Here is a 12,879-nt window from a genome sequence, read left to right as displayed (position 1 = left end):
CACTTCCTCCCTTTGTGGATGCCATGGAGAGCAGCTATGTACAGGCAGAATATAATGAGATCATGAGTTCTCATGTGACTCTGAGACCAGAAGCCATTCTTTCATCACCTTCCCGAATCATGGCATCCTTCACACCCTTCCTGGACATGGACAAGTCAGGAGTCATGCATTGAGGAGGTGAAAAAGGAAGGAAAAGCACAAAATATGCTTAAAAGCAGAGTTTACCCCCATAGACCCATACTTTTCCCATAGACCCATACTTTCTCCCTTCTTCTGTGCCCCACAGTGTTGGGCAGGGAACCTGCCAGAGTTCTGTTCAGTATGTTGTCTATTTTCTGAGAGGAAATGTCTTTTTGTTTACATAGGGGAGAGAGAAGCTTAGAGAAGAGACCTGGCACAGAGCAGTTGGGATTTGGTTAATCTGCTTAGAAATACATTAATCGGAGGATCAGATGCTGTCAACAATACTCTTTCCCCTCACTCTCTTCTCCCTTTCAGTACCTTCCTCATCACTGCTCCCACTGGATACTATTCCTCACCCTCCTTCCTGCAACTCTCATCTCCCCTGCTGTGAATGCCAGGGAGTAATGAAGGACAAGGAGATTAAAGCAAAATTAACAAATAAAATATAAATCCTAGACCTAAATGAAAATTAAAAATGGGTATTCAGCTGTTTATTTATTTCCCTAAAAATAGCCTTGTACCCCAGCAAAAAAAAATGTAGCCAGGATTTTCCTGGGAAGTTCTGGGGAAAACAGTCAGGTTTCAAAAGATGAATAACTAGTAGAAATTGTGTCTGTTGGCTTTTCCCTTTGATTCCATCCAGATTACATTATCATGGCATTCTGACAGTGACTGGAGAAAAGACTACTCCAACCCTCACTGCCTTCAGCAGAAACTGCGGGTACTCAGCCTCTGGCTGTCATCTCTTGTCCAAAGATGGGCATCCATAATTGTCAGCGGTCACAATTTAGGGGGTGCTGTGATTAAAACTGGAGCCAGGCAGTTCAGTTTCTCTTTAGACAGCTGGGATAGTGATATACACAAGGACATTACCTGTACAGGGAGAGGAGCTCTGAAAGGAGTTGTCACTGTTAGTGGCACATTGCTCAACATCCTGTTGCTTTTTTGCCTGGCCTCTGGTGAATTGGAAAGGAGGCTCAAAGATGGCATTCCAGGACTACATGAAGCCAAGGCTGAGGCCAAATTTGTTGCTCTCTGAGCTCTTTTGTAGTAGAATTACTGTTGTCAGAAGAGTTTTTGTTCTACATGCACAGTTTTCTTCTAACATTTTTGTTTTATGAATTTTTCAAGGAAAGCACAAGAAGAAAAGGCATTGCAGTGAACAAACTATCAGTACCAACTGGGAGATAAAGAAAGTAGCTAGCAGTTGCTATCTACTCTTAGTATTTGTTTTTTTTTCCACACAGACTTTTATATTCCTGGGTTTTGTTCTCAGATGTGCAGTACTCTATTTCATTCTCTGTATGAAGGTATAATCATAGGCAATGCAGGATATGTGGTGTAGCTTGCTTAATTTCAAGGAAAACATTTCAATTCAGGGATCTCCTGACCTCTGAGCCATTATTTTAACAGCATTCCAGTTGCATTAATTTTGGAGATTTTGCAATCCCATGTTAATCCACATTCCATTGAAGCCAGTACACAGACACCCATTGTCTTAAGCTGGGGTTGGTTCAGGTCATTACTCTTCAAACTGTGCTAAGGGAAAGGATAAGAATAAAGGGAAGGGTGCAGTGGTTATCAGAGCTCAGTTTCTTTTTGTGTTTTCATGGGTGAAGTAAAGGCTGACTTAGAAAGAAATTGAGGTGGTAACTGTTTTTACAGGAGAATTGGGGTATTTTTGAGAGAGAAAGAGGCATGAGGAGAACACAAGGCTGCTGCCTAAGGGAGCAGCAGTACTTGTCCCAAATAGAATGTTTTGGCCACAGAGATCTCAGTGCGTTATCTGTTCAACGGGAAGATGTGTCCTTGTGCCAGTCCCTCTTCTCAGTTCCCTCATGCTAGAACCCTGCACTGAAAAGAAGGTGAGAACTCACTCCTGGTTCTCTTAAGCATGTTTTAGAGGAAGATCCAAAGGAAACAGTGCTGCTTATATAAACACATGAGGAGGTGTACACAGCTATTTGAGGACATGTGAACCCTGTTAAAGTTGGTGCACTGCAGTTCTGCTTGGCCTGCCTCCTGTATTCCCCCAGCCAATGTGACCCACCTGCCAGCTAAGTGTGGCTGCCAGGCTGGGTGGTGGTGTCTGCTGGCTGTGTCCTGCAGGTCCTTTGCAGGCCTCTTTTTCCCAATGCATTTTTAATGCTGATCTCATGACCTGTACTATAGTGTGAACCGTTGGCACTCTGGGACAACACCTTCAAAAGATCTGGGCTTGAGCATTGGACTTCCAACCAAAAAGTGGTCATAAGATTTTCTTGATGGCCGTGTCCAGACCTTGTGCCAGTAAGGGAGAAATACTGAATTAGCATGGTCACAAATTCTTGTGCTTTGACTTCCTGCCAGCAGGTGGGAGATAAGGATCCAATAAACCTGTCAGAATTGTGTACCTTGGACAGCAGCCCCAGACACCTGAGGTGCTCTATTACTTCTAGCTGGGAGCTGGGGCTTTGATACCTGCTGGTTGACATTATAGCACTAAACCAGTGGTGAAGGGATTTTGTCTGTCTGGGCAAAGGAGGGTGTGATAACATTGCTACTTTTATTTTTGTTCAACATGAGTAAGAGTCAGAGGGACTGCAGTAGCACAGATCTTGCTGTGAGCTGCCATCAGGAAAGTACACAATGTCCTTTCCAGTGTGGCATTCTTGCTGTTTTTAACATGCTACTTGGATTAAACCTAGTACAGACACATGCTGTGTCTGCTGAGGGTAGATACTTGTGGGGTTGGAGCTAGCCTATATCTCAAAAATGTTATGGGGAGCTGGTACATGTTTTTTCTTGGCAGGTGCTTTCTTCCCCATGCTTTTTCTCTGTCTGACAAAGCAGTGTCATCACTGCTTTTTCCATCATCTTAACAGCTTTGTGGCTTTGTTGGGTCTTGCCTCAGGCCCCATGATTGGGCTACTGGTTGGAATTTGGGTTGCAGCAGATATTCCAAGAAAGAAGTCCTTCAACGAGGAATCTTTTCCCATGTACTTTGTTCCTGGAGTGTCATGAAGGAGTAACGAAAGAAGAGTTGCCTCCTACCAGTCTCCTCCTCAGCCCAAGGTGTTGCCATTGACTTCCTTGCTCATAGCCAAGACTTGACTTGACAGAGTTCACAGCCTGATGTGCTCCTTCTCAGGCTCAGTGTTATATGTTGGTGTGGATGTGTGTTTCTGGGCTGAGAAGGGAATTTGGAAGTGCTGGGATGCTTGTCCCTTCCAGCATGGCTACATACAACACCTGCACTATTGCTGAACAATCTGCAGGTCCCTGGGCAAAGTGGACTTCCTACACATCTCTTTTTTTTTTTTCTGTGCCCTCCTTCATATCTCCTGGAGACTGTCCCTACAGTTGAAGCATGCAGAAGCTTGAGATCTTGGGGCACCTTTTTGAGCCAGTGATATGTAGACTGTGGTCTGGGACACAGGTGAGCACTATATAGGTAAACTCTAATAAATAGTAGAAACTCAGTGATTTCATTCAGCCACCCTCCAAAGATAAGAGTGGATTGTGGGCCAGAAGTTCAGGCACCACAATTCTGGTCTGTGTGCTGCTTAGCAAAATAGCAGGCCAAGTCTTAGTCAGCCCTATGCCCTGCATTTAAAACTGTCTGAGATGAGTTTTTGCAGCCTCCATGGAGCAGTTTGTTACAGAGCTTTGCTGTTGTCACAGCTAGATAGCTAGTCAGAGACCTCACTGCAAATTTTGTTGCTAATAAAGATGATTGGTGGGGAAAAGAGAACTATTTTTATCATGCAAATTAAAAGCATACTACATTTATCTTTTAGTATTTTTCTATCTATTTTTCTTCTGTTTCTTTTCTGTCCCTTTGATGTATCTCCCTATCTCTATCTCATTTCCTACCTTCCTTCTTCCACGATTATCACTTTCTCCTTTCACAGGGAGCAGAAAGAAGCATCTGCTGTGCTTTTTGAGTTCCCACTTAATCCTGCCTGATCTCCCATTATTAGAAGGCTCCTTTCCCTCTGGTACCTTTGTGCTTGGTGCAGATGAGTATGGCAGAGCCCTTCAGAGTGTCCTGTGCCTTTGGGATGCTTCCCAGGTATCGCCTCCAGCCCTATCTCCTTCCTCGCTCAATCCAAACAGCTTGTGCTCAGATGCTAAAGTTATCACTCATTTCTTCCAGCCTGATGGATGGAAGATGGATGGAAGTGATGCCTGGAGCTTTCAAATATGTTCATTAATTCGGCCTCCTGGGGTGTATTCCCGGCTGACCACTCTGTGTGTGTATGCGGAACTGGCAGGCGGGAGGAGAGGGCATGCCTGGCTCTGGAGCATATGCTGTGCTTCCTGCCGGTTTGCAGGCTTGCTTTAACAGTTGGTCATTCCTTAAAGCCTCATCCCCCTGCAGAAGTGGAGAGATCCTGGGATGCCTTGGAGGGGCAAAGAGATGCAATCGAGTTTGACAGGATTTGCACCACAAATTAAGTGCTGAATGTTCACGTTTGACACTCCAGTTCCATGGAGCTTTTGGATAGCCCTTCACAGAGAAATCTGTCAGAAACCCAAGCATCCAGAAAGCAGGGGGAAAGCCACTCTGCCACCTCCTGTTTGCCACCTCCTGTTTTTCACTTCTCAGAGGATGCAAAACACCAAATTGGTGCTGCATGGCCTTGTCAGCTCTAGTGCGCTGGGAGGAAGGTACTGTCATGGCAGGGAGCTTGCACACTGCCCTCCCTCCACCCCCCCATCCTACACCTCCATGCTTGGTGTTTCATTTTAGATTTAATGGGGATGTGGCGGCAGCACCACCATTCTTCTTGATTGATTAAAAGTAAAAGTATGAACCAAACTAATTTAATTATGTCGAGTCAGGAATGTTCTTGTCAAAAGAGTAACAGAAGCTTGGTTTCATATCATAGATTTCCCATTTCCAAATGTAGAAGTATTTTCTCCATCTGTCCTCTGTGGTTATGTATTATTGCTGTATGTGCTGTCTGGAGCAATGTTGTCTTCCAGCCTAGCAGAAGTGCTCTACTCCATTGTTATATTGCTTCCTAGAGCCTGGAAAAGACTTCACCTTTTTGTGACTTCGGTACAGAAATACATATCAGTAGGTTGTCCTATACTGAGAGCTGGGCAAGCAGTTATAAAAAGCTGTTCCTTTGATAGAAGTCATTCCTGAATGGGCAACAGCCTCGTGCCAGTCTCAGTACAGCACAACCTCCTACAATAGCATCCTGTCATTAGAGCTGAATTCCTTCCCTGTGGCCTCTGTTTACTGTCAACATACAGAACATTCCTGTGGCAGCATGAAAAGACAACTCCTGAGCTTCTGTGGTTCTAGGATTTGTCCTGCATCTTTCTCAAACTCTTGGCTCCTCCTGCTCAGAGACTACTCTTGTCCTGCTGTATGGCTCTTTAGCCATTCCACATCCTGCTTAGAGATAAGCAAATTATCTGTGGAGATATGGGGCTCTTGCACAAGCCTCTGGTGGGTCGCCTTTCCATGTATCTCTGTGAGGTGTGTGTTTTAAGCCATGCTGATTTACCTCCATAAGTACCCATCAAGTGTACACTGTTGCATTTATTCCTCTCTGCCCTTCAACAAATGTTTTCCCCAGGATCATTTTCTAGCTTGCAGTCTATCTCTTGGAGTATTTATTGTGTTCAACCTGCATCTGTGCCTCGGGGTATGATTTCTGCTCCTTGCATCAGTCTCTCTGCTTTTTCTCCTGCTTTCCCTCAATACCACATGCCCAAGCAGCACAAAGAACTCTTGGGGTGAGGGGACACTACTCCAGTTCACAGCCAGGCAAAAGGAGTCAGGCAGTCAGAGGTACTGCTGGGACAGCTGCTGAGGTGGGTGGAGAGGTCAGAGGCTGTCCCTGCTCCCCTTCCCCTGCCAGAGGTTACCCTCAGTTCAGGGTGTCAGCGTGGCAGCCTGCATTCTTTTTCTTCAGCCTGATCCTCTCAGAGTGACCTATGGTAGAAAAGAAATTGCTCTTACCCATTAACCGGAATCTTTTTGCCAGAACTGAGTGGGAGAGAGAGCTATTACACCAGCAGTTCCACTGGCAGGTCTGAGTGGGAGGCAGAGGGATGAGGAATGTGAGGGATACTTCTCTGCACCTCAGGGAGCAACCAGCCACAGGAGCAGCTATAGCCTCGGCAGGAGTGACTACCCCTCTTCTTCCAGCAGGTACAGACTGCAGAGCCCAGCATTCAAACCCACATACACATTTTTCAGTGGCAGGCCGGACTTTGATGAAGTAAGTTTTAGCTTTCTGACTTTAGACTGATTTATCTCAGCTGGTCTTTATGGAGTCTGAGAAGCAGCCTGCAACCCTTGAAAGGCCTGTGCACTGGAGGTTGGAAACTCCTCCTCCACCAGGCAAAATCATCTTCATGGTTATGTGGGTGTGTGCAGCAGCTTCTCCCTCATGTTGTCATTTTTGAACCAGAGAGAGCTGGTGTGAGCACTCGCAGAAGGCAAGGAAAGCAGGTCGGATGAATACTGTTGAAGCAAATTTAGGCTTATTATTCAAACAGATGTTCATGAATATATTTTGCTATACTTGCAGAGTTTTAATTGTAATCTGATTTGATGGACACATGAGTTTAAAAGTAGAAGACTGAATTTATGGAAGGAGAGATGATTTGGAAGTTGAAGTACCAAGCCAGAGAGTGAGAGTTCATGTCTGGCTCTGCACAAGCATAGGCACATCACCTGGGCTTATTGCTCCTTGCCTCCCCTGGGTCCCAGGGATGTTCAGATCCTGCTGGGAGAACACATCAGCATCCTGAGCAGGACTATTTGTGTGCTGAATTGTCATTCATTCATAATTGTTGTTTTCTTTGCATTACACTGTTGGCAAATGTAGTGGAGATTTGCCACTTTTTTATTCTCCTGCCTTATCACTCCCCTGCCCCCAAGTCAAGGGCTCTCCTCCTTTACTCTTCTGCTTTCTCAGCTTCCATAGGAAGCTGTCAAAACCTTTCTTGGTGGCACTTCTCCTGTGAAACCAGGTCTCTGTGAACTTTTGGTGATACAATGAGAAGGAGAATCTGGGAAAGAAGCCAAAGCATGATTCTACTACAGTGATTATTATTATTTCCATTAGCAACTATGGCAGGAAAAGTTATAATAAACAAGGGAGAGATAAGTGTGATTTGTAGGTGTTTAAACCCTTCTGTGCATTATTTTTAATTTGTTTCTTTTTCTGCCTGAATACAAGCACTGATTTAAAGCTAGGAACGGATTGCTTCATTTTCACCCAGAGCCTGCCCTGTGGGGCAGGGCAGCCTATTCATTCTCACACAGTACCTATCACACAGCAGGCAGCAGCCCTGACTGCAGATGAGATGTCCTCTCCTCTGACAGCATCTGGATGGTCAGAGAGGCATCAGCACCTCCCTGAGGGGGACAGTCCCCTCTAAGAGTTGTGCTGGCTGCCTGTGCAGCTTCCTCACCCAGGAGGTGCATGGGCAGCGCTCACCTCAGCTGGCACCATGGTTCATCTGTCATGGACCCAGCTGGCTGCAGGTGAAGGCAGTCTCCTGAGGATGGTCTCAGGTGGAGGATTTGGACAGCAACGAGCCTGAGAGTGCAGAAAAGAGCATAGGAGAGAGGTTGTTTTGTGACGGTAACTGTTAGCATAATTGTGCTGAGGCAGCTGTTAAAAACAGTGATGCTTAAAGAGGAATTTTTACCCCTTATGGTAAACGACATGGTAGCACAGACTCCAGAGATGGAAACCTCCTGCTCAGCCTTCTGCAGAGCTGTAAGGCAGCAGCTGGTAAGAGAACCATGGCTCCAAAAATACTTGTGGAAAATGCAACACCTCTGCACATGCTGCCTGGTCCCTTGGTTCCCCCTCCAGGCAAACAAATAGGAGCACAAAAAAGCAAGTAAAATTGAGGGCTCAGCCTTTTCCAGCCCTTGGGAACCACAAGTAGGTTTCTCTGAGTTTTAAGGATACCTGGGGAGAGCAGTGAGTACCTGCTCTTGGTTTCAAGAGAAAAGAAAGAGTTTGGGGAAACTTCTTTATGCAGAGTAGCATTGATCTGAGATTTTAATAATGCAGTGGACTTGTAAGTGTTCCAAACTGTGAGATTTTTGAATTAATTTTTAATCCATGGTTTAACATTAAAGATTAACATGTGTTTCAAATTTCAGAAAGGGAATTCACCCCTGAAAGGCTAAGACTTTCTTCAGTGGCTTCTTAGGGTTTTGTTCTATTTTACCTTTTTTTTTTTTTCCTTTTTCTCCCTGCTTGGTGCATAAAATATAAAAAATAAATTAAAAAACCCCAAACCAACAAAAAACTCCTAACAAACAGCAAACAAAAAAAACCCCAAAAAACAAAGGAAAGGGAAAACCCAACACACAGGCTGTAGTTGGGGAATTTTCAACTTGTTAAACCAGTGTCCAGTCAGGCTCTTTCATATTAATGTTGCTCTGTGTGCTTTTAGACTTGGCAGGAGAAACAACATCTGTGAAAAACTGAGCCAGCTGTGCAGAAAAAAAATGTTAGTTCAGAGCAGTTGTGTACTTTGCTGCTTGGGCATAAGCAACTTCTTGCATATGTTGCAGAGGGAAAATTTGCAAAATGTTTTCCTGAGACTTTTAGAGTAAAAGACAAGGGAAGCTTGTAGCAGTTTTATGTTTGCAAAAGTTAGTAGCTGTTATAAAAGGAAATTCAGGACATCATGGGAAGGGAAGAAGAGAGGGCAAGCATAAAATCAGATGGCACTGTGAGGCTTGGTCATCCAGGGTTAACTCTCAGATCTTGGCATCAGAAAATAAGTTGGTAAGGAGGGAGGTGCATTGTCAGGTACAGTAGCAGCAGCATCTGCATTCCCAAAGTCTCCTTTCTGCATTGCAAGCATGATATGATTGTACTCTGTGTTTTTTGAAAAGCTGCTCAAGGGGTTTGGAGCATTTTATAAGCATTTAATAGTTCCTTGAGGGTGCCTACTTTGTGCCTCCCAGCCTGGAATGCTTTGGGCCAGGGCTGCTCGCAGAAAATGTTTACTTGTAGAATCATGTTGGCCTCCAATGGAGCTGAACATAGTGAACCTTCTTGGTTATTCTTTTTTCTCCTTGATAAGATATGTGTGTGTGTTAATTTGAAATCAATACTAATACTTAGTACAGTGGTGGAGAGAGTGATTAATAGGCAGAGCAAGGCCCATGAATCAGGTCCTAAAGTCCTGTTCCTGTCTCACCATTGACTTGCTGCATGGTGTTTGGGTGAGTTATATCCTTGCTCCATCTTGGTTTTCCTCACTGCAATATGGAGACTCTGCATTCCTTCCTGGCATATTTTACCGCTACCAGTGCAACTTTCTGCATTTGAGTTTTTCAGCATGATGCTGTGTACACAACTAGAGTGCCGGAGGGCTGGCACTGGCTGGAGGGGAAAGTGCACAGCATTTGGGAAAAATCAGGCTCAGTGATCTTGGCTTGGATGCTTAGAGCTGCAGATGCTTCAGCTCTGGGTACATGATGCGCAGGGAGAGCCTCTCAGCTCTGGGATGTGTTTCTCTTTGCACCCTGTGCTGGCACATGCCAAAAGGACACATAGCAGCAGATGGACAGCAGATTTCTATTAATCTGGCTGTGTACATTTCATCTGTTGGTCCTGCTTCCAACATACAACGTGGGAATGATTATCTCAAATGACTGGAGTGTCAGGAACTGATTTATAGTCAGTAACTCTTGCAGCAGAGCTTTGGGTTTTGGTGCAGGCAGGTTGGAAAGATTGCACTTCCAGAGGGCAGGGAGCATGGAGTGACTCTCTTTCAGGGAAAGGACTGCAAGATGTATTGCTGTGGCTTTTGTGTGGAAGTCTCTGTGACTGACACTCTCCCCTTGAGCCACATAGGGACCAAACTTCACATGTAAACATCTACAGCTCCAGCACTCTGGGTGTACCCATGAGAAGGTCGTGACGGAGTTGTTTGTAGCTAAAGCAATGAACAAACTAGACATTTATTGCAGGGAAGTCCTAATGTACCCTCTCTGTTTCATTTCACATCATAGTGAGATGGAAGGACCAAAAATCAGGGTAAATTTCCACTGGGAAGAGACTATTCACATGATGTTGAAAGGCCATAGCATATTAAGTATGCATGTGTGTATTCACTGCACTGGTACTGCATAAAATTATGCAAAGTCAGAATTTATGTAATATCTAAATATATGGCAAAAGTTTAAATGCATTGAAATAAAGTGTTCTTACCTTATTGAACTGAAATGTGCCAATATTACCATAATTAAATGGGGAAGTCAAAGCAATTCATTTTGTCTTCACTCACTGAAAATGTCATCAAAGTTTATAGTCTTACAACCTATTTTGATTTTAATGAAAACTCTTCTTTTCCCAGTAGAAAATTATCCTTTTACAACCTCTTTAGACAGCTCAACTCATAATCTGAAACACTCAATTACTGGCCTGACATTTGCCAGAGCAAAAGACAAATTTGGGTTTTCCCTTCTTTCCAATTTAAATGAAAAAGAGCCTGCCTTTTTTTTTTTTTTGTTTGTTTTTTTTTTTTTTTTTTTTGTTTCATTCTGTTTGCTTGTTTTTAATGATTTTAATAATTTTAAATCCAAAAATCCAAAGTAGTTTGGGATTAATGAAGTTTAAGATATGGAAGTCTAATGTCTTTGAATATGCCCATGTAAACTAGTTTCAATCCGACTACTTTGAAAGGCTTTGTTTAATCAGTTTTGTTTGGAGACAGGGAAGTTTCATGGTGATTTTCCACATTCTTAAGCCTTAAAGGCTCTCTCTCCTATGAAAAAGCTACAGGAGTATTTTTAAACCCCAGTTTGGCAAGATACACAAACATGTGCCTAATTTTTAAACATATATTTTCAAATATATGTCCACTGATTTACCTGCTTTTAGTGGAATTTCTAGGACATATCAAATGCACCCAGGCATCAGTGTATGGCAGAGCAGCCCTGATAGAAGAAGTTTGAGGTGGTGGCAGGTTGGGTCTGGGACCCATCCTTTGCTGATTTTCAGGAGGCAGTCGCCCACTCAGGGCCACAGGCTCCTGAACACAAACGCTGGCGCTTTTTCCTGTGAAACAAAACTCACCACCCCAGGTTCCTGATGTCAGTTTGCAGGGTGTGCTTGGGAATGTCAGGACAGCACATGTTCAAGGTCGTGGCCCGTTGGGTCTGGGACGCATCCTTCGCCATTCGGACATTTTGGAGGTGGCCGCAGACTCACGGCCACAGGCCCATGAACATGAACACCAGCACTTTTCCCTGTGAAACAAACTCACCACCCCAGGCTCCCGATGTCATTTTGCAGGGTGTGCTTGGGACTGTCAGGGCAGCACAAGTTCAAGGTGGTGGCAGATTGGGTCTGGGACACATGCTTTGCTGTTCAGATTTCTTGGAGGTTGCCACCCACTCAGGGCCAGAGGCCCCTGAACACAAATGCCAGTCCTTTTCCCTGTGAAACAAAACTCACCACCCCAGGTTCCTGATGTCAGTTTGCAGGATGCACTTGGGATTGTCAGGGCAGCCCAAGTTTGAGGTGGTGGCAGATTGGGTCTGGGACTCATCCTTTGCCGTTTGGATTTTTTGGAGGTGGCCGCCCACTCAGGGTCACAGGCCCATTATCAAAAACATTGGCCGTTTTCCCTGTGAAACAAAACTCACCATCACAGGTTCCTGATGTCAGTTTGCAGGATGCACTTGGGACTGTCAGGGCAGCACAAGTTCGAGGTGGTGGCAGGTTGGGTCTGGGACACATCTTGCACTGTTTGGAATATCAGGTGGTGGCCACACACACAAGGCCACAGGTCCCTGACCTCGAATGCTGGGCCTTTTCCCTGCGAAATAAACTGGCCACCCCATTTTCCTGATGTCATTTTGCAGGGTGCTCTTGGGACTGTCAGGGCAGCCCAAGTTCAAGGTGGTGGCAGGTTGGGGCTTGGGCACATCCTTCGCCTTTTGGATATTTTGGTGTCGGCCGTCCACTCAAGGCCACAGGCCCATGAACAGAAACTCCTGCCATTTTCTCTGTGAAACAAAACTAGCCGCCCCAGGTCCCTGATGTCATTTTGCAGGGTGCGCTTGGGACTGGCAGGGCAGCACAAGTATGAGGTAGTGGCAGGTTGGGTCTGGAACACATCCTTTGCCTTTTGGAAGTTTTGGAGGCGGCTGCACACTCATGGCCATAGTCCCTTGAAAATGAAAACTGGCTCCAGGTGGGCTCCTGCTGGCCATGCAGGTGGCAGCTTTGGTGAAACAGGACTCAGTCAGGTCGCAGAGGAGGAAAATTGTTAAGGGACCTAAAGTTTTGGTGAACAACAATCTTTGGCCAAGTATCCTTCCATTTGCAAAGCTTGTGCACTCCAGAGGTTGAGAGCATTTCATACATAATATACAAAATGGGTGTGGAAAGCAGAGAGACAACTTTTTGGCATTGCCTCAGCAAAACTTATGGTTTTCTGGACCAGATATTTAAGAATTTGAGACTCATCCTAGTGATAGTCCCTCCTGTCCTCAAGGAAAATGGGATTAGTCTATTAATGAAAATTTTTCCTCTCAGAAAGGGCTTGGGAGGCTGATTCCTTGGGGGTTGCTTTTATATTAATATATTTAAATATCTTAAATTGTATTATTCAAATTTTTAAAAATATTTAATTTTATTTTGTTGTGTCTTAGGCACCCCTTTTTTAAGGGGTGATGCCACCATAATCCCCCACAGGCCA

At 44.7% G+C, this 12,879-nt stretch overlaps 1 protein-coding gene and 1 long non-coding RNA gene across 2 annotated transcripts in view; one reads left to right on the top strand and one right to left on the bottom strand.

The window, feature by feature from the left end:
* The window catches only part of IGSF11 (immunoglobulin superfamily member 11), a 106,411-nt gene that overhangs the window by 75,989 nt on the left and 17,543 nt on the right, over positions 1 to 12,879 (top strand). The window lies entirely within an intron of this gene.
* Positions 5,810 to 11,491, bottom strand: LOC128803981 (uncharacterized). The gene is made up of 3 exons (XR_008435887.1): positions 11,250 to 11,491; positions 7,635 to 7,736; positions 5,810 to 6,118 (listed from the first exon to the last, which is right to left on the bottom strand). It is a non-coding gene; the product is annotated as an uncharacterized LOC128803981 (long non-coding RNA).

This window comes from Vidua macroura, chromosome 2 (genome assembly GCF_024509145.1).
Source record: "Vidua macroura isolate BioBank_ID:100142 chromosome 2, ASM2450914v1, whole genome shotgun sequence".
Taxonomy (NCBI): Eukaryota; Metazoa; Chordata; class Aves; order Passeriformes; family Viduidae; genus Vidua; species Vidua macroura.
This window is presented reverse-complemented; position numbering and strand designations above follow the sequence as displayed.